The sequence below is a fragment of the Scyliorhinus canicula genome, chromosome 6 (genome assembly GCF_902713615.1).
Source record: "Scyliorhinus canicula chromosome 6, sScyCan1.1, whole genome shotgun sequence".
NCBI lineage: Eukaryota > Metazoa > Chordata > Chondrichthyes > Carcharhiniformes > Scyliorhinidae > Scyliorhinus > Scyliorhinus canicula.
In genome coordinates this window covers 216,868,281-216,890,164 of record NC_052151.1, presented here as the reverse complement: position 1 = coordinate 216,890,164, position 21,884 = coordinate 216,868,281, and positions in this window count along the sequence as shown.

Sequence of the window (21,884 nt, the reverse complement as noted above, 5' to 3'; positions counted from 1 at the left end):
CGACTCCCACTGATCATTTGGCAATGTTCCTTCTTTGCCCAGTTCCCGAACGTCATCCGTCTACTCTATTAGTTTCTCCACCTCCATTCTATCCGATCTACTCATGCCAACTTGCACACCAGTGCCTCAGAAATGTTTTAATTCTTCCTCATCTAGGATCCCCTGCATTGAGGTTCAAAGGGTCGTTGATTCCTCCCCTTGTATTCCGCCTTCACCTGTTCAACTGCTTCCATGAACCATGATAATACTTCGTGTGGCCTCACTTGGCATCAAATCGAAGTAAACGTTCATCACATGTAACTTGTTCAGCTACGTTCTTCAATAAATACAGCTTCCACTCTCTTCTCCCCCTCCCCAGTTTTAACACGATGCTCCGTTACTTCAAAGATGGAATTTGCAGTTCAAAAGGAGGCCATTCGGCCTCTCGGTCCCACCGGCCCTTTGAAAGAGCACCTTTCTTAAGCCCACGCCTCTACCCTATCACCGTATCCCAGGAACACCACCTAACGGTTTTGGACACTAAGGGCAATTTATCATCGCCAATCCACCTAACCTGCACATCTTTGGACTGTGGGAGGAAACCTGTGCAACCGGAGGAAACCCAAGCACACACGGGAAGAACGTGCAGACTCCACACAGACAATGACACAAGCCCGGAATCAAAGCTGGCACTGTGAAGCAACTGTGCTAACCATTGTGCTACCGTGCTGCCGAAAGACATATCTTCCCTTAGACGAGAAAATGAATCTACCTCTACAGGCTCTGTGACATTCTCACTTCCATTTCGTCAATTACCTTCTCCAGAGCTCGGGAGTTCAAACTCATTGTGAGGACCCAATCCTGGTGATTCATTCTGGACAGTGCTTTAGCCTGGTGGAGACCTGATCTTGTTGTCATCTGGACACGATGAAGGTCGGATTTTAGATGGGTGTTTTATCCCGGGTACGGTGAGATCACATTCCGGGGCAAAGGAAAGGATTTGTTTGTTTGGACAGTGCCGACCTCAAATGCAGTTTCTATTTTGCAAGACATATGTGTAAATGTCAGTCTTTTCACCGAGTGTCTTTGACAGGGATAGATAGGTTTATGATTATTAAGGAGATACTGAGTTATGGGGAGAATGCAGGAGAATAGGGATGAGAAAAGGGAATACGAACAGGCGCATCAACACAATCAATATGGAATTGGCAACAATAGGCAACAAAACCATCAGTGCTGCAGGAGCTGAATCTAAACTACCCCATCGCCACCCGTGCCTGAATCACCGGTACCAGCAGCACTGACACCAACGGATCTAGCTGGGTCTGCCCTGACACCAGCAGATCCAGCAGGTTTGGCACTGACACCAGTGGTTCCAGCTCCGGCAGCACTGACACCAACAGATACGAAACTGGCAGCACTGACACCAGCAGAGCCAGCACAGGCAGCGCTGAAAGCATCAGATCCAGCACAGTCAGCACCAACACCAGAGGTTCAAGCACCAGCAGACATGACGCCAGAAGATCCAGCATCAACACCAGCAGTATCAGCACAAGAAGGCTCAATACCAACAGCACTGACTCAAGTAGATACTAAACCGGCAGCAGTGACACCAGCATACCTGGCAGGGTCTGCCCTGACACAAGCAGGTCCAGCAGGTTTTGCTCTGACACCAGCAAAGCCAGCACCGGCAGCATTGACAAAAGCAGATCTAGCAGGGTATTCACTGGTTCCAGCACATCTAGCAGGGTATTCAATGGTTCCAGCAGATCCAGCAGGGTGTTCACTGACACCAGCAGAGTGTGTACAAACACCAGCAGATCCAGCTCTGTTGCAGCAATACCAGCATAACCAGCAGGGGCAGCAATGAAGCAAGCAGTTCCAGCACCCACAGTACTGACACCAGCAGATCCAGAGTTGTCTGTCTTGGCACCAGCAGTTACAGCAGGGTATATACTGACACCAGCAGGTCATGCATCGGCAGCACAGACATGAGCAGATACAACACCCTCAGCATTGAAACCAGCAGATCTAGCAGGGTATCCACTGACACCAGTGCCCCAGCAGGGTTTGCACTAACACCAGCAAATCCAGCTCTGTTTCAGCAATACCAACATAACCAGCAGGGGCAGCACTGACGCAAGTATTTCCAGCACCCACAGAACTGATACCTTCAGATGCAGCATTGTCAGCATTGACACCAGCAGTTACAGCGGGGTCTACATTGACACCAGCAGATCCTGCAGCGGCAGCACTGACACAGGCAGATCTGACACCCACAGCACTGACACCAACGGATCCAGCACTCACAGCATTGGTATCAGCAGAATCAGCACCCACAGCACTGCCACGCGAAGATCCAGTACCGACAAAACAAACGATAACAAGTACAGCATTGAGAGTATTGAAACCAGCAGATCCTGCACCCACAGCACCAGCACCAGCAGAACCCGTACCTGCAGCACGGGCAGGAGAAAAATCAGCACCCACAGCACTGAAACGAGCAGATACAGTCCCAGCAGTACAGACTCCAACAAGTCCAGAACGGGGAGCACTGACACCAGCAGATCCGACATGATCAGTGCTGAGACCAGAAGATATACGGTGGTCTGCATTGACACCGCCAGATCCGGCTCCCACAGCACTGACCCCGCACGATCCATCACCCACAATACTGACAGCAGAAGATCCAGAATACACAGAACTGACACCAGTTGTTCCCACACTGTCGGCACTGACACCAGCCGATCCCACACTGTCAGTACTGACACCAGCAAATCCCACACTGTTAGCAATGACACCAGCAGATCATACACTGTCAGCACTGACACCAGACGATCCCGCTGCCAGCAATGACACCAGCAGATCTCACACTGCCAGCAATGATACCAGCAGATCCCACACAGCCAGCAATGACACCAGCAGATGCCACACTGTCAGCACTGAGAGCAGCAGATCCCGCACTGTAAGCAATGACACCAGCAGACCCCACACTCCCAGAAATGACACCAGACGATCCCACACTGTCAGCACTGACACCAGCCGATCCCACACTGTCAGCACTGCCACCAGCAGATCCCACACTGTCAGCAATGACACAAGCAGATCCCACACTGTCAGCACTGACACCAGACGATCCCGCTGCCAGCAATGACATCAGCAGTTCGCACACTGTCAGCAATGACAACAGCAGTTACGACACCGCATGCAATTACACCAGCAAAGCCCCCACTATCAACAATGACACCAGCAGACCCCACCATGTGAGCACTGACACAAGCAGGTCCCACAATGTCAGAACTGACACCATCAGATCCCACACTGCTAACAATGACTCCAGCAGATTCTAAATTGTCAGTAATGAGACCAGCAGATCCCGCACTGTCAGCAATGACACCAGCAGATCCCACACTGCCCGCACCGACACCTGAAGATCCCACACTGTCAGCACTGCCACCAGCAGATCCCACACTGCCAACAATGACACCAGCAGATCCCGCACTGTCAGCACTGACACCAGAAGATCCCACACTGTCAGCACTGACACCAGAAGATCCCACACTGCCAGCACTGACAAAAGCAGATCCCACACTGTCAGCAATGACACCAGAAGATGCCAAACTGTCAGCACTGACACCTGCAGATCTCACACTATCAGCAATGACACCAGCAGATCCAACATTGTCAGCACTGACACCAGCAGATCCCACACTGTCAGCAATGACACCAGCAGATCCCACATTTTAGCAATGACACCAGCAGATCCCACACTTCCAGCGATGACACCAGCAGATCCCACACTGTCAGCACTGACACCAGCAGATCCCACACTGCCAGCGATGAAACCAGAAGATTCCACACTGTCAGCACTGCCACCAGCAGATCCCACACTGCCAACGATGACACCAGCAGATCCCGCACTGTCAGCACTGACACCAGAAGATCCCACACTGTCAGCACTGACACAAGAAGATCCCACACTGCCAGCACTGACAAAAGCAGATCCCACACTGTCAGCAATGACACCAGAAGATGCCAAACTGTCAGCACTGACACCTGCAGATCTCACACTATCAGCAATGACACCAGCAGATCCAACATTGTCAGCACTGACACCAGCAGATCCCACACTGTCAGCAATGACACCAGCAGATCCCACACTGTCAGCAATGACACCAGCAGATCCCACATTTTAGCAATGACACCAGCAGATCCCACACTGCCAGCGATGACACCAGCAGATCCCACACTGTCAGAACTGACACCAGCAGATCCCACACTGCCAGCGATGACACCAGAAGATTCCAAATTGTCAGCAATGAAACCAACAGATCCCACACTGTCAACACTGACACCAGCAGATCACACACTGCCAGCGATGACAGCAGAAGATTCCAAATTGTCAGCAATGAAACCAGCAGATCCCACTGTGTCAGCAATGACACTAGCAGATTCCAAATTTTCAGCAATGAAACCAGCAGATCCCACACTTCCAGTACTGACACCACCTTATTCCACACTGCCAGCAAAGACACCACCAGAACCCGCACTGTCAGCACTGACATCACCAGATTCCACACTGCTAGCACTGGCACCAGCAGATCCAGCTCTGGCAGCACTGACACCAGCAGATCCCACACTGTCAGCAAAGACACCAGCAGATCCAACACAGCCAGCAATGACACCAGCAGATGCCACACTGTCAGCACTGAGAGCAGCAGATCCCGCACTGTCAGCACTGACACCAGCCGATCCCACACTGTCAGCACTGACAGCAGCAGATCCCACATTGTCAGCAATGACACAAGCAGATCCCACACTGTCAGCACTGACACCAGACGATCCCGCTGCCAGCAATGACATCAGCAGATCCCACGCTGTCAGCAATGACAACAGCAGTTCCCACACCGCATGCAATGACACCAGCAAAGCCCCCACTATGAGCAATGACAGCAGCAGACCCCACAATGTCAGCACTGACACAAGCAGATCCCACACTGTAAGCAATGACACCAGCAGATCCCACACTGCCAACAATGACATCAGCAGATCCCGCACTGTCAGCACTGACACCAGAAGATCCCACACTGTCAGCACTGACACCAGATGAGCCCACACTGCCAGCACTGACACCAGCAGATCCCACACTGTCAGCAATGACACCAGAAGATGCCACACTGTCAGCACTGACACCTGCAGATCTCACACTATCAGCAATGACACCAGCAGATCCAACATTGTCAGCACAGACACCAGCAGATCCCACACTGTCAGCAATGACACCAGCAGATCCCACATTTTAGCAATGACACCAGCAGATCCCACACTGCCAGCGATGACAGCAGCAGATCCCACACTGTCAGCACTGACACCAGCAGATCCCACACTGCCAGCGATGACAGCAGAAGATTTCAAATTGTCAGCAATGAAACCAGCAGATCCCACAATGTCAGCAATGACACAGCAGATTCCAAATTTTCAGCAATGAAACCAGCAGATCCCACACTTCCAGTACTGACACCACCTTATCCCACACTGCCAGCAAAGACACCACCAGACCCCGCACTGTCAGCCCTGACATCACCAGATCACACACTGCTAGCACTGACACCAGCAGATCCAGCTCTGGCAGCACTGACACCAGCAGATCCCACACTGCCAGCGATGACACCAGCAGATCCCACACTGTCAGCACTGACACCAGACGATCCAGCACTGGCAGCACTGACAGAAGCAGATCCCACACTGTCAGCTATGGCACCAGAAGATCCCACAATGGCAGCACTGACACTAGCAGATCCCACACTGCACACAATGACACCATCAGATCCCACATTATCAGCACTGCAAGCATCAGATCCAGCACTGTCAGCACTGGAAATAGCAGATCCCACACTGACAGCACTGAAAGCAGCAGATCCCGCTCTGTCAGTACTGGGACCAGCACTTCCAGCACTGGCCGCACTGGCACCAGCAGATCAATACAGTGGAAGTTTAAAGTGTACAGATATTTCATAGATGGATACACACAATACAGACAGCAATGTATCCTAGACTTTGGATGTGCCACAGATGTTGTCAGATGCAGTACGCGGGTACCTCAATGTTTCAGTCTTACTGAGAAACTGTCATCCCACAGGGACAATATTTCTGTATAGTATGACTGAAGAACAAGTGCAAATAGTTCTGTTTCAAAGTTTAAAATAACCACTCATTGTTCTGTGCAGCTTTTGGAATCTCTCAGTGGAATTAACTTCACACAGGCAAGCGCTAACAAGTGTATTGTGAACTGATTGAATGTTTTGATTGAGATATTCCTGCATTATGGAAAGGTGTGAGATCTTTTTAGGGTTGGGAAATGGATTGATGATCAAAGGATGCAGTTTTTTCTTAACTACATCAGACTGAGATTCACAACTTCCATGTGCTAAAAGAAGGAATGGATTAGCCATTACCGATTATTCAAATATTTCAGACACGTGACAAAGCAACGCAAATCCAGAATATCTAATATCCAAGCAGAGACAAGCAGGCATCTTTAATCAGAGTTTCAAAGTCATGTTTGAATGTGAAGGGCTCAGCTCATGATAGAAATAAACAAGAGTCAACACTGGGATTCAGTGCAATTTGAATTCTGTTTTTCGAAAAATTAAAAATAACTATCTGCAAAGAAAAATTCCTTGGACAGGACAGAGGGAATGTGACTCTGTATTTAACCTCAGACAGTATTTGGGTTGTGATTGTTTGATGAACAGTGTAGATGAAGCTTTACTCTGAAAGGATGGAATTGAGGATAAGGGGTGATTTAATCAAATGCTTCGGAATAATATTTGATATTGCACATCTCGTGTGTGTATCAGTGTCAGCTCTGAAACATGTACAGCACAACCTCATCCTGTGTCTGTGCCTCCCTGTATCTCTCTCTCTCTTTCTGACATTAGCTGGTCCATTTCATACATTACTCCTGTCAAGATTTCAAAAGGTCTCCAATGCCTGTGAAGCAGTTTGTGATGCCCAAAGGCTCTGAAATTAGATTTAGCAATGTCTGTCGCAAGCTACTGTGAGGATGTTCACAGTCAGTGTGGGACTTGGGTCACACACAGGCCGGATACACCTTTCCAAGTTAAAGGTGGAGATGTCATCTCTCTTCATTTAAAAAGATGCATTGTCCAAGTCTGTCTGAGTTTGCGTATGTGTGTGAGTTTGTGTTTGTCTGTACACGTTTGTATGTCTGTGTGTCTGAGGTGGGGGAGGGGGTATGTGTGTGAGACTTTACGCGGCACGGTAGCACAGTGGTTAGCACTACGGCTCCACAGCTCCAGGGTCCCATTTTCGATACCCGTCTTGTTTCACTGTCTGTGCGGAGTCTGCACGTTCTTACTGTGTCTGCGTGGGTTTCCTCCGGGTGCTCCAGTTTCCTCCCACAAGTCGCGAAAGACGTGGGGCGGGATTCGCCGACCTCCCGCCGTGTCGGAGAATCGCCGGGGGGGGGGGGGAGTGGGGGCGGTGTTAATTCTGCCCTGACGCCGGCTGACAAATTCACTGGGTTTTCAGCCGGTCCCGCCGGCGTAAATCACAGCAGGTCCTTACCAGCCCGACCTGGCTCTGCCTCTGGTCTGCGGAGTCCGGCGGGGTGGGGGGGGGGGGGGGGGGGAGTGCGGGGAGCTATGGCCCCGGGGGGGGGAGGGGGCACGATGGCCTGGCCTGTGATCGGGGCCCACCATGAGGAGACTCTTTCCCTCCACGTCGGCAGCTGTGAACCTCCGCGATGACCGGTGCGGAGAGGAAACCCCGTGCGCATGCGCAGGAAATGCGCCAGCGGTTTGGCGCATGCACCAGAACGCGCTGGCGCTCTTGCGCATGCACCAACTTTGCCAGCTGGTGGAGGCACTTCGGCGCTGATTGGTGTGGTGCCAAATAGTCCCCCCTGACAACTGCTTTCAGTGCCTCCCAAACCGTACATGCCGACACCTCCCCTCTCTGTCTCTCTCTATCTCTGTCTGTCCCTCTCTCCGTCCCTCTCTCTGCCTCCTGTTTCTCTCTCTCCTCTTTCTCTCTCTCTCACTCTCTCGCTCCGTTTCTCTCTCTCTGTTTCTCTTTCTTTGTTTCTCTCTCTCCAAAAACATTACATTTGAAACTTTTGAATTTAAGTTCCTGAACCTATAAGCAGGGCCGGTGGGAGGAGATGGTGGATTTTTTAGGGGAGGTGGGGCATAAAGGGAAGGAGAGCACGAGAGAAAGAGATAAGTTGGTTAACTCTTTCTGGGACAAGTTACCATCGCGGGGAGGGAGAAGAAAGGATTTAATTAACCCATTGGGGAACAACGGAGGAGGGGGCTGCAGTTAGCTGTCAGCATGGTGCTGCTTTGGGGTCTTACTGTGCAGGTGACTGCTGACTCGGGAAACATAGTCCGGTTATTACCCCGAGCAAGGTTTCATTTGAACAGAGGGGGAGGGAGCATATTTCAATGAGTACTTTAAACAAATACATGAATGGATTAACTTGGCAAGCAAGAGGGAGAAGGCGCTACATGCTCAACTTAAAGATAGGGATGCCGGGCGGCATGGTAGCACAGTGGTTAGCACTGTGGCTTTACAGCGCAAGGGTCCCAGATTTCCGGCTTGGGTGAATCTGTGCGGACTCTGCACGTCCTCCCCGTGTCTGCGTGGGTTTCCTCCGGGTGTTCCGGTTTCCTCCCACAGTCGAAAGATTTGCAGGTTAGGTGGATTGGCCATATTAAATTACCATCAGTGTCAAAATAAAGGGCAGGTGGTGTTACTGGGTTACGGGGAAAGGGTCAAGGTGTGGGCTTAAGTAGGGTGCTCTTTCCAAGAGCCAGTGACTACTCGATGGGCCGAATGGCCTCCTTCTGCACGGTAAATTCTATGAATCTATAACTTCCACGTCCCAGCCAACAACGTCTGATCTGCCACGAAAACTCTATTCGGAATACAGCTTGTGCACATGGGAGTAAAACTAAAATTATTTCACCCTCGGCCTCCCAAATCTCCACGGGTCCACCCACCCCCCCACCCCCCGCACCCCCTCTCCCACTTACCTTTTGCTCCATGAACCCTTGGAGCTCCTTCGCTGCAGCCAACACCCTCCCCGAACTCGAGCTTGACCGGCCCAGTCTCGGATCGAGGACAGTATTAAAGTTGAACCCCCCCCCCCCATCCTAAATCAATCGCTGAGAGCCCAGCTCCGGAATATTCCCCAGCAACCACCTCATAAATTCCACGTCGTCCCAGTTCGGGGCATGGATGTTGACCAACACCACCAGCATCCTCTCCAGTTTCCCACTTACCATGATGCCACGAGCGGGAGCCAGCAAATGTGTGAGCATTCACTCCATGGTCGCCTCCAGAAGTCCCCTCTCTCTGTGTTTCTGCACAAACATGTAGAAACTGACAGCAGGCATATTGACTGCACAGCAAGATTCCAGAATCAGAAATGTGATCACAACAGAAAAATGTCCAAGTCACCTGCGGAAAGTATTAAGTTACAAGTGCATTACCACGTTTCAAGTTTAAGACTTTTAATTCATGGCCTTCAAACTTACTTCTCAATATGTGAGCTACTTTTTCATGGCACTTTTGCCATGTTTATAAAAAATATTTTCATTCCTGGAGTGAGGTAACCCATTCCTCACAGTCTTACAAAATTAAAATTCAGTATTGCAGATTCGGATCGGTTTCCGAATTTCTATTGGGTTCTGGTCTGGCATTGTTCAGATTCTGGTTTTCACATCTAACTTTGCTTTCAACTCGTGCATTGTCTTCAGGCCTCTGCAATCTCAGGGCAACAGATGTATGTTGGAGAAAGAGTCAGCCCTCACAGTCATTGTCAGGGGAGCATTTGCTGGATCATTGTGGACGAGAGTTTGTTGGATCTCCACTCAGCTGCCAGAATGAAAATTGAAACCAAACCTTGGGACTCTGAAAAATATATCGGTGTGATCAGATGCATCACTGTCTGTTGTCATATGAGGAGCGGCTGAGGACTCTGGGTCTGTACTTGATGGAGTTTAGAAAGATAAGGCCGGTATCATTGAAATTGACAGAATACTGAGAGGCCTGGAGAGGGTGAACGGAAGAGGATTTTCCCACTAATAGGATGAACTAAAACCCAAGGGCATACCCTCATACTGAAGGGATTTTCTGCGTATAGCTCAACAGATCATTTAGTACATGAAAACAAACACAACTTAATAGAGAATCACAAGGGACACGTTGCAAATACATAGACACAGACATCGTGAGAAGAATACATGAGTGTAGTGTCAATCAGGTCAGTCCATAAGAGGGTCGTTTAGCTGTCTAGTAACAGCGGAGAAGACGCTGCTTTTGAACCTATCCCTGTGCATTTTCAGACTTGTGTATCTCTTGTCGGATGGGAGAAGTAGGAAGAGTTAGTAATCCGGGTGGGAGGGGTGTTTGACTGTGCTGCCTGCTTTCCCAAGGCAGCGGAAAGTGTAGACAGAGAGAATGGATGTGAGGTGGGTTTGTGTGATGGACTAGGCGTTGCTCACGACTTTCTGACGTTTCTTGCAGTCTTAGGGTGAGCACTTGCCATAGCAGGCTGTGATACAGCCAGATAGCATGCTTTTTATGATGCACCAATAAAAGTTGGGAAGAGTCAATGTGGATATGCCGAATTTCCTCAGGTCCCTAAGGACGTTTCGGCGCTATTGTGCTTTCCTGGTCGTAGCTTCGACGTGGTTGGCCCAGTACAGATTTTTGCTGATGGACACAACTATGAATTTGGAGCTGTTACCCACCTTCACTTCGGTGCCGTTGATGCAGACAGGCATTTTTTTCTGACACCATTTTGCCAGAGATGTGGAACATTACTATGGAGTGTTCACTCCCGGACTCGGTGCCGCGTGAACAGGATGAATGAGAGGATTAAAGGGTGAGGAACTCCACATCTCACAAAAACACTGGTATTTCTGTTCCTGCATCACTCAATCCTCCGCCGATACTAGTTTTAAAATAATCCAAAACACCTTCTGTTGCCCACCACATGGTGAGAGGCATTCAGTGCCCATTAACTTTCCCTGTCCTCTCTGTAACAAAATCAATTAAAGTGGGTCAATTTCTGCCTTTGCAGCTTCATGTTCACAATCACGGAAGCGTGAACATTATTTTACCTCCAGCATCAAGACTAAAAATATGTTATTTCAGAATTCATGAAAATGTATTTTATTTTTGCTTAATGCCTCAAAGGAATAGAGGCATGTATGGGCGGCACAGCGGCTCAGCGGTTAGCACTACGACCTCGGACACACGCACACAACCCCTGTCTGATATTCCCCCTCTCACACACACACAGACCCTGTCTGATATTCCCCTGTCAAACACAAACCCAATCTGATATTCCTCTCCCTCACACACAAACCCAACTGATATGCCCCTCTCTCTCACACACTCACAAACCCTGTCTGATACTCCCCACCTCTCTCTCGCACACAAACCCTGTCTGATATTCCCATCTCTCTCTCACACACAAACCCGTGTGATATTCCCCTCTCTCTCACACACACAGAAACACTGTCTGATATTCCCCTCTCTCACACACACAAACCCTGTCTGATAGTCCCACTCTCTCACACACACAAACCCTATCTGATATTCCCCTCTCTCACACACAAACCCAATCTGATATACCTCTCCCTCACACACAAACCCGACTGACATTCCCCTCTCTCACACACATTCACAAACCCTCTCTGGTATTCCCCAACTCTCTCTCACACACAAAACCGTGTGATATCCCCCTGTCTCTCTCACACACACAAACACTGTCCGATATTCCCCTCTCTCACACACAAAAACCCTGTCTGATATTCCCCTCATTCACAGACACAGACACTGTCTGATATCCCCCTCTCTCACACTCACAAACGCCGTCTGATATTCCACTCTCTCACACACACAAACCCTGTCTGATAGTCCCACTCTCTCACACACACAAACCCTATCTGATATTCCCCTCTCTCACACACAAACCCAGTCTGATATTCCTCTCCCTCACACACAAACCCGACTGACATTCCCCTCTCTCACACACATTCACAAACCCTCTCTGGTATTCCCCAACTCTCTCTCACACACAAACACGTGTGATATCCCCCTGTCTCTCTCACACACACAAACACTGTCCGATATTCCCCTCTCTCACACACACACACCCTGTCTGATATTCCCCTCATTCACAGACACAGACACTGTCTGATATCCCCTCTCTCACACTCACAAACGCCGTCTGATATTCCACTCTCTCACACACACATAAACCCTGTCTGATATTCCAGTCTCACACACACACAAACCCTGCCTGAGATTCCCCTTTCGCACACACACCAACCCTGTCTGATATTCCCCTCTCAAACACAAACCCAATCTGATATTCCTCACCCTCATACAAACCCAACTGATATTCCCCTCTCTCTCACACACTCACAAAACCTGTCTGATATTCCCCACCTCTCTCTCGCACACAAACCCTGTCTGATATTCCCATCTCTCTCTCACACACAAACCCGTGTGATATTCCCCTCTCTCACACACACACAGAAACACTGTCTGATATTCCCCTCTCTCACACACACAAACCCTGTCTGATAGTCCAACTCTCTCACTCACACAAACCCTATCTGATATTCCCCTCTCTCACACACAAACCCGGTCTGATATTCCTCTCCCTCACACACAAACCCGACTGACATTCCCCTCTCTCACACACATTCACAAACCCTCTCTGGTATTCCCCAACTCTCTCTCACACACAAACCCGTGTGATATCCCCCTGTCTCACTCACACACACAAACACTGTCCGATATTCCCCTCTCTCACACACACAAACCCTGTCTGATATTCCCCTCATTCACATACACAGACACTATCTGATATTCCCCTCTCTCACACACACAAACGCCGTCTGATATTCCACTCTCTCTCTCACACACACACACCCTGTCTGATATTCCACTCTCTCACACACACAAACCCTGCCTGAGATTCCCCTTTCGCACACACACCAACCCTGTCTGATATTCCCCTCTCTCTCACACAAACCGTGTCTGATATTCCTCTCTCTCACACACAAATCCTGTCTGATATTCCCCTCACTGTCTCACACACACAAACCCTGTCTGATATTCCCCTCTCTCACACACACAAACCCTGTCTGATGTCCCCCTCTCTCCCTCACACACAAACCCTGTCTGATATTCCCCTTTCGCACACACACCAACCCTGTCTGATATTCCCCTGTTTCTCACACACAAACCCTGTCTGATATTCCCCTCTGTCACACACATAACCCTGTCTGATATTCCCCTCTCTCTCACACAAACCATGACTGATATACCTCCCTTCCGCACACACATATCCTGTATGATATTCCCCTCACTGTCTCACACACACAAACCCTGTCTGATATCCCCCCCTCTCTCACACGCAAACCCTGTCTGATATTCCCCTCTGTCACACACGCACAAACCCTGTCTGATATCCAACTCTCTCTCTCACACACAATCTCTGTCCGATATTCCCCTCTCTCACACAGACATGAACCGGAGCCTCCTAGTGGGGAGGAGGCCATGAGGTGATTATTGGACAGGCTGGTGCTCCCAACAGTGGAGCAGGACAAGGTGCAATGATTGAATGGGCCGATTGGCTGAGGGAAGAGCTCTATTGTGTGGGTTCAATGACGGTGGGAAAGTCACCAGGTGTAGGTGGTAGTCCAGCTGAGTTTTATAACAAATTTGGCTCGGAGCTGGGGCCTCTGCCCTGTTGGGATGTCTAAACAGCCAGTGGGGAGGGGGAAACCACACATTGTAACAGTCTATATCACTGATGTTAAAGATGGAAAAAGACCCGGAGCAGTGATGGTCAGGTCGTCTGATTTCACTGTTAAATGTGGACGCAAAGATGTTAGCAAAGCAGAGGGCAGCAGAGCAGAGCTTCTGATTGGCTGTTCCGAGGAGATTTGCATACGTGCAGTGCGGTCAGCGTAAGTTGAAGGTGTACCTGTGCCAGTGACCATATGAGTTTGAGGTTCGGCAAGCATCCACCAGACGGCATCAGAGCAGAGCTTCTGATTGGCTGTAATGGGGATCTTGAAAGGTGCAGAAGTCACAGGGTAGTCGTCATGGGCGACTTCAACTTCCCAAACATTGAGTGGAAACTCTTTAGATCAAATAGTTTGGATGGGGTAGTGTTTGTGCAGTGTGTCCAGGAAGCTTTTCTAACACGGTATGTAGATTGTACGACCAGAGGGGAGGCCATATTGGATTTAGTACTTGGTAATGAACCAGGGCAGGTGATAGATTTGTTAGTGGGGGAGCATTTTGGAGGTCGTGACCACAATTCTGTGACTTTCACTTTAGTAATGGAGAGGGATAGGTGCGAGCAACAGGGCAAGGTTTATAATTGGGGGAAGGGTAAATACAATGCTGTCCGACAAGAATTGAAGTGCAGAAGTTGGGAACATAGGCTGTCAGGGAAGGACACAAGTGAAATGTGGAACTTGTTCAAGGAACAGGTACTGCGTGTCTTTGATATGTATGTCCCTGTCAGGCAGGGAAGAGATGGTCGAGTGAGGGAACCATGGTTGACAAGAGAGGTTGAATGTCTTGTTAAGAGGAAGAAGGAGACTTATGTAAGGCTGAAGAAACAAGGTTCAGACAGGGCGCTGGAGGGATACAAGATAGCCAGGAGGGAACTGAAGAAAGGGATTAGGAGAGCTAAGAGAGGGCATGAAAAATCTTTGGCGGGGAGGATCAAGGAAAACCCCAAGGCCTTTTACACACATGTGAGAAATATGAGAATGACGAGAGCGAGGGTAGGTCCGATTAAGGACAGTAGCGGGAGAGTGTGTATTGAGTCTGAAGAGATAGGAGAGGTCTTGAACAAGTATTTTTCTTCAGTATTTACAAACGAGAGGGGCCATATTGTTGGAGAGGACAGCGTGAAGCAGACTGATAAGCTTGAGGAGATACTTGTCAGGAAGGAAGATGTGTTGCGCGTTTTGAAAAACTTGAGGATAGACAAGTCCCCCAGGCCTGACGAGATATATCCAAGGATTCTATGGGAAGCAAGAAATGAAATTGCAGAGCCGTTGGCAATGATCTTTTCGTCCTCGCTGTCAACAGGGGTGGTACCAGAGGATTGGAGAGTGGCGAATGTCGTGCCCCTGTTCAAAAAAGGGAATAGGGATAACCCTGGGAATTACAGGCCAGTTAGTCTTACTTCGGTGGTAGGCAAAGTAATGGAAAGGGTACTGAGGGAGAGAATTTCTGAGCATCTGGAAAGGCATTGCTTGATTAGGGATAGTCAGCACGGATTTGTGAGGGGTAGGTCTTGCCTTACAAGTCTTATTGAATTCTTTGAGGAGGTGACCAAGCATGTGGATGAAGGTAAAGCAGTGGATGTAGTGTACATGGATTTTAGTAAGGCATTTGATAATGTTCCCCATGGTAGGCTTATGCAGAAAGTAAGGAGGCATGGGATAGTGGGAAATTTGGCCAGTTGGATAACAAACTGGCTAACCGATAGAAGACAGAGAGTTGTGGTGGATGGCAAATATTCAGCCTGGAGCCCAGTTATCAGTGGCGTACCGCAGGGATCAGTTCTGGGTCCTCTGCTGTTTGTGATTTTCATTAACGACTTGGATGAGGGAGTTGAAGGGTGGGTCAGTAAATTTGCAGATGATACGATGATTGGTGGAGTTGTGGATAGTGAGGAGGGCTGTTGTCGGCTTCAAAGAGACATAGATAGAATGCAGAGCTGGGCTGAGAAGTGGCAGATGGAGTTTAACCCTGACAAGTGTGAGGTTGTCCATTTTGGTAGGACAAATCTGAATGCGGAATACAGGGTTAATGGTAGGGTTCTTGGCAATGTGGAGGAGCAGAGAGATCTTGGGGTCTATGTTCATAGTTCTTTGAAAGTTGCCACTCAAGTGGATAGAGCTGTGAAGAAGGCCTATGGTGTGCTAGCGTTCATTAGCAGAGGGATTGAATTTAAGAGCCGGGAGGTGATGATGCAGCTGTGCAAAACCTTGGTCAGGCCACATTTGGAGTACTGTGTGCAGTTCTGGTCACCTCATTTTAGGAAGGATGTGGAAGCTTTGGAAAAGGTGCAAAGGAGATTTACCAGGATGTTGCCTGGAATGGAGAGTAGGTCATACGAGAAAAGGTTGAGGGTGCTAGGCCTTTTCTCATTAGAACGGAGAAGGATGAGGGGCGACTTGATAGAGGTTTATAAGATGATCAGGGGAATAGATAGAGTAGACAGTCAGAGACTTTTTCCCTGGGTGGAACACACCATTACAAGGGGACATAAATTTAAGATAAATGGTGGAAGATATAGAGGGGATGTCAGAGGTAGGTTCTTTACCCAGAGAGTAGTGGGGGCATGGAATGCACTGCCTGTGGTAGTAGTTGAGTCGGAAAATTTATGGACCTTCAAGCGGCTATTGTATAGGTACTTGGATTAGGATAGAATAAGGGAGTGTAGGTTAACTTCTTAAGGGCAGCACGGTAGCATTGTGGATAGCACAATTGCTTCACAGCTCCAGGGTCCCAAGTTCGATTTCGACTTGGGTCACTGTCTGTGTGGAGTCTGCACATCCTCCCCGTGACTGCGTGGGTTTCCTCCGGGTACTCCGGTTTCCTCCCACAGTCCAAAGATGTGCAGGTTGGGTGGATTGGCCATGAAAAATTGTCCAAATTTCTATGATTAACCTAGGACAAAAGTTCGGCGCAACATCGTGGGCCGAAGGGCCTGTTCTGTGCTGTATTTCTCTAAGACTTTGTAGAAACGTTTGAGCTCGGCTGCTATTGGTGGATCCTCATGCTGGTCTAAACCTTTGGTTTGGGCCTAACGCCGGTACAGTCAAGAGCCAACGTCGAAGCTATGACCACTGCTGCATCCCGACCACCAGGCTGGGGAGTGCAAAACACTGTCCGAGTCACAGTGAGGAAGTCGGAAGGGAAGTCGCCTGTGGATCGAATCTTCTTCGTGAAGCGGGTACTGATCGACTGCTGTGAGTTTCAAGCAACAGATATCTACTGCTTGCAAGATTACCCCAACAACGGTTATTTCGACGTCACGTTCAGGAATGTTGCTGATTGCATCAAGTTCTTGGACGCGTTTAAAGAAAAAGGCAAACAGAGCCCCCTGTCGATCCTGACTGCGGAGCCTCTGTTCACGCTACTGTCACAGAGAAACCGGGTTATTACGCTGCACACGTACAACCCCCATGCCCCCGTGTCTGATGTGCTCACGTTCCTTGCCAGGTACGTCGACTTGAAAAGTGACAGCGTCCAACTGAAGGACACCTTTGGCATCTGGACAAGCGGGCACCAGGTCAAGGTAACACTGAGAACGAACGCCAATGGAACCATCTTGCATCCACCCTCCAGGTTCGCCATTAGAGGCTACCTCTAACCGTTGTTGGGGTAATCTAACCGAGGGTACCTCTACTACGGGGGCAGCCACGAGTATGTCACACCTGCAGCAAAGCGGGGCACATAGCCGCCAACTGCAACGTCACCTTCTGCAAACACTGCAAGCAGGAGGGGCACATGACAAAGGACTGTAAGGAAGACAAGCACTGCAACCTGTGTGGGGAGGCCGGCCATCTTTACACGGCCTGCCCAAAACGTGGGGCAACCTATTTGCAAATCATCAGCGGTGGAGTCAAAAAGGCAACCACACAGGAGGTTCAGGCACCCAATTAAAGAGGCAAAGCACCAATGTGGAAGGGGATGCACATAACCCCCAGACCACAGACAGGATCAAAAACAAAACTCGACAAGAGCACCAACCTCTGGACGATGGGAACCGGCCTACAACCCCAACACCCGCTGACTGCCACGTCGGGCACAACGGCCACCCCCCCCCCCCCCACACACACACAATGCACATCCATCAGGTTCAAGGCCACACTGAGGACAATGGCATCTTCCTAAACTCTGAAACTTTGAAACATTTTGAGAACACCACTGGTATGGCGGGGAACTTTGAACAGCTGGAACAACCAACTGAAATGGACTCTGAAATCTGAGACTGGTAAATCTACTCTTTTTAAAATGGGTTTTAAAATTGCATCTATTAATGTGCGAAGTATTAAAGACACTTCGCAGTGTGTAGCCACACTCGGCTACTTAGAAAATGTGAGAGCCGACCTACTGTTCCTGCAGGAGTTTGGAATTCCACACCTCAGCAACGACAGGCGCTGGTCGAGCTGGTGGCCCCACGGGCAATCCATCTGGTCAGGAGGAAACGACTGTCGTTCCTCCGGCCTGGGTATTCTGCTATGGGGAGGCAATTTCACCATCTCCGACGTTAAGGAGGTGGTGGGTGGACGCCTCCTCGTAGCAGATGTCAAATACAAAAACACCCCTATCGGACTTATTAACGTGTATGGTCCGGCCGTAAAAACTGAGCGGCTGGCTGTCCTTCAGCAACTAGCACTGCTGTTGGCCACCTCCAAGCCGGATCACCCTGGGCGGTGACTTCAACTGCATCATCGATGCGGCCAGACGATCCGGCAGAGCCGACAGCAAACTAAATGCTACGTCCAGACTCCTGATAGAAACGGTAAAAGACGCCAAGCTGCTCGACGTCTTCAGCAACCCTGCAGATGGGGCGCAGCATAGATACACATGGTCACGGCCAGATGGGTCCGTCCGTTCCAGAAGAGATTTCTTTTTTGTGTCCCGTGCTTTCACGGTCAGGCCCACCGACGTCAAGCCGGTGTTCTTCTCTGACCACTGCCTCCTACTGGCTGACTGCCACCTGCAGGCAAACCAGATGCTGGGCAGGGGGACATGGAAGCTAAATGTAAAACTCCCCTATCAGACTTATTAACGTGTATTAACGACCCCAGAGAACCTCCAGGAACACAAAAGGGATTACAAAGGTTGGAGAACCGTGAAACCCCTCTTTGAGTCTCCACATCTCTGTTGGGAAGCAATCAAGGGGAACATCAAAAGGTTCTTCATCCTCAAGGACGTTCAAAAGGTGAGAGAGAGACGAGGGGTCACGACCAGGCTACAGAAAAGCATGCAACATTTGCTCCAGCTGCAGTCGATGGGGGTTGATGTCAAGGAGGATCTCCAAGAGGTGAAGGGCCAGCAAGCCTCGCTCTACACCTCGGAGGCCTCCAAGGTTATCTTCCGATCCAGAGTCCGCTCCTTGGAGCAAGATGAAAAGTGCTCACGCTTTTTCTTCCAGAAGGTACACAGGGAGACCTCTGTGATCAGCAGCCAGAAGGAAGAAGATGGCTCTGTAAAGACATCGCAGTCTGACATACTGAGGATCAGTCAATCCTTCTATGCCAGACTGTATGATCTGAAGCCAACAGACAGCACTGTTGCCCAGACCTTCCTGTCGTCTATCACGGTGGTCTTGGACCACAATGAGGGGGAAAACCTGGACAAACCATTATCTCTGGACGAGCTGACAAAGGCCATCAAGTCCTTTGAGACGAGTAAAACTCCCGGAAGCGACGGCTTACCAGCTGAGTTGAATTTGGCTCTGTGGGACTGGATGGGCCCAGACTTGCTGGAAGTGTACGAGAGTATGCTTCTGGATGGCAGCATGTCAGAATCCATGAGAAAAGGCATCATCACCCTCATCTACAAGCAGAAGGAGAAAGGGAAGAAATTCGAAATTGGCGACCCATTTCACTGTTAAATATGGATTACAAAATCTTAGCCAAAGTCATCGCCAATCGGGTCAGGTCTGCTCTGGAGTCGGTGATCCACCCCAACCAAACCTGTGCTGTGCCCGGCAGGAAGATCTCGACCGATACTTTGTCCCCTTCACGGTCAGGTCAGATTACCTGAAAGTGTTGGGGATATGGTTCGGAGCGGCTGGGGCGTGCACCAAAAACTGGGAGGAACGCATTGCTAAAGCAAAACAGCCTCGCGCTGCTCAGGGATACGATGCAGGACAGGAGGGTGGACACGTGCCTCATCAGCATTGACCAGGAGAAGGCTTTTGACAGAATATCGCACACCTACATGATGGATGTGCTCTCCAAAATGGGGTTTGGGGAGGGAATTCGCAATTGGATGAAACTGCTCTACACAAACATCTATAGCGCAGTCTCAATCAATGGGTGGGAATCAGAAAAGTTCCAGATCAAATCTGGAGTCAGGCAGGGCTGCCCTCTCTCCTCGGCCCTGTTTGTGTGCTGCATAGAACCTTTTGCCGAGTCCAGCAGGAAGGATCCGGGTATGAGAGGGGTGACGATACCAGGCAGCGGAGGCACGCAAGTCAAGGCCTCCCTGTACATGGACCACGTCGCCGTCTTCTGCTCGAATTCCGCATCTGTACGCAGGCTCTTGGACACCTGCGACCAGTTTGAACTGGCCTCAGGAGCCAAGGTAAACCACGGCAAGAGCGAGGCCATGTTCTTTGGGAACTGGGCCGACCGATACTTTGTCCCCTTCACGGTCAGGTCAGATTACCTGAAAGTGCTGGGGATATGGTTCGGAGCGGCTGGGGCGTGCACCAAAAACTGGGAGGAACGCATTGCTAAAGCAAAACAGAAACTGGGCTGGCGGGAGCAACGCTCCCTCTCCATTGCGGGCAAAACATTGGGCATCAGGTGTGAGGTACTCTCGGTGTTACTGTACGTGGCGCAGGTCTGGCCCGTCACTCGGACCTACGCCGCAGCAGTCACCCGGGCCATCTTCAAATTCATTTGGAGATCCAAGATGGACCGGCTCCGAAGAGACATAATGTACAAGCCTCTAGATAAAGGAGGGGGGAACGTACCCAACGCCGCCCTCATCCTGATGGCCAGCTTTGTGTGCAACTGCGTCAAGTTGTGCGTAGACCCCGGTATGCAAACACCAAGTGTCACTACATACTGAGGTTTTTTTTTTTTTTTTATAAATTTAGAGTACCCAATTCATTTTTTTTTTTAAATTTGAGGGGCAATTTAGCGTGGCCAATTCACCTACTCTGCACATCTTTCGGGTTATGGGGGCGAAACCCACGCAAACACGGGGAGAATGTGAAAACTCCACACCGACAGTGACCCAGAGCCGGGATCGAACCTGGGACCTCGGTGCCGTGAGGCAACAGGGCTAACCCACTGCGCCACCGTGCTGCCCTTACATACTGAGGTTTTACCTGTCCCCTGTGTTGCGAATGTTGGGCCTGGCCTCATTGCCGCGGAACTCTCCAAGCAGTTGGACCGTGCCGAAACACCTGTCCTTCGTGGAAATTTTTTTGAAGAAAAACACCTTTGACCACAAAGCAATGAAGCAGTGGTCAGCACGTAATGTCCTCGAGACCCTCAGAGAAAAGGAGACTGTGGAGGACGTTGGATGGTTCCCTGAGCAGACTGTCAGAGCCATCTGGCAGAATGCCTCATCACCAGAACTTTCAAACAAGCACCAAGACCTAGCTTGGATGGTGGTGAGAAGGGCCCTCCCTGTCAGATTCTTCATGTACACCCGAAGGCTCAGCATTAATGCACGCTGCCCTCGGAATGGATGTGGGGGAAATGAGACAGCCACACACCTCCTTGTGGAATGTGCCTTTGCAAAGCAGGTCTGGAGTGAGATGCAGTGGTATCTGTTAAGGTCCATCCCGAGCAGCTCTGTAACACAGGACTCTGTGCTCTACGGACTGTTTCCAGGGACACACACCGAAACAAATATCAACTGCTGCAGGAAGGTCATCAACTCGGTGAAAGACGCTCGTTGGTCTGCCCGAAACTTGCCCGATCTTCCAGTGCAAAGAACTGTCCTCGACTGAGTGTTGCAGACTGGCACATTCCAAGGTCCAGGACTATGTGCTGAGGGACGCACTCAAGCTTGGGGCAGCTGCCTCCAAGGCGCAATAGGGAAAGACCACAGTGTAAGCTCTTACC